A 1,234-nucleotide genomic window follows, 5' to 3' on the forward strand; every position below is an offset into this window, starting at 1 on the left:
TTGGAAAGTTTCTCCTCCTTTCACAACATTCTATTGGTCATATTGTATAAAAGAAGGAAAAGGGGGAGGGAAGGAAAGAGGGAGAGAAGGGGCTTCAAAAATATCTCCTCCTTCCCCAAGGTCTTCAGTCTCCTGTCTGTCTTTGCTATAGATCTGGCAGTTATGGCCACTAGAGAGTCAAGAGTTCAGTTCCACCTTAACAACTCTGGGCTTGGCCATTGCCTTACTCTGGGCAATGGAATTGAGCAGAAGGGATAGCTTGTGCCTAGGTGTTAACCTCTACCTATTAAGTACACTGGTCCCCGCAGGACACTGCATAACACTTGGAGGAGAGCCATCCAGTGACCTGGCCCTGATAACCTAACGCTGCCGCTCCCACCCCAACACACACACACACACACACGGACCCACACACACACTCACACACACACACACACACAAACTCACACAGACCCCTCACACACACACACAAACTCACACAGACCCCTCACACACACACACACAAACTCACACAGACCCCTCACACACACACACACACAGACCCCTCCTACACACACACACACTCTCTCTCTCCCACACACACACACACACACACACACACTCATACACACACAGACCCACAAGATCCCTCATACACACACACACACTCACACACACACACAGACCCACACCGACCCACACAGACCTCTCCCACACACACCCTACTGTAGCCTACTGGGCTGGATCTGCAGCTTTATGCAAATCCTCCACTGTGGTTAGGGGTTAGGAGCCCCTGTGCCCTGGGGCAGTGTGTTAAGGAGTGGAATTGCAGAGTGGGTTGGATCTGTAGATCTATGCAAATCCTTCACTGTGGTTAGAGATTAAGAGTCCCTGTACCCTGGGGCAGTGTGTTACACAGCAGTATTGTGCAAAACGTGAAGACCTGTGAGCAAAGAGGGAATAAATCACAATGAGATAAAACACATTTTCTAACAGTTGACCAATATGGTAACCATGATGGGCTTTAGAGAATGCAATGTTTTCTGGTTAACTGCTTGTCTCTTTTGCCTCTTTGGTTTCTTACATTTTTTACTCCTTTGTCATTTATTGCCTCTTCATCTATAGCAATTTTGTAATTTTTTATTTCTGAAGACAGAAGAGACAGTTCTGCCTTTTCTACAGGATAACTTTTTTTCCTTGGTATTTTCCAGAAGTTTCTTCTAGCTTCATGGCACATTCTGGTCATGCTGCAAAA

Source organism: Rattus norvegicus, chromosome 5, assembly GCF_036323735.1.
Source record: "Rattus norvegicus strain BN/NHsdMcwi chromosome 5, GRCr8, whole genome shotgun sequence".
In the NCBI taxonomy this organism is placed as follows: Eukaryota; Metazoa; Chordata; class Mammalia; order Rodentia; family Muridae; genus Rattus; species Rattus norvegicus.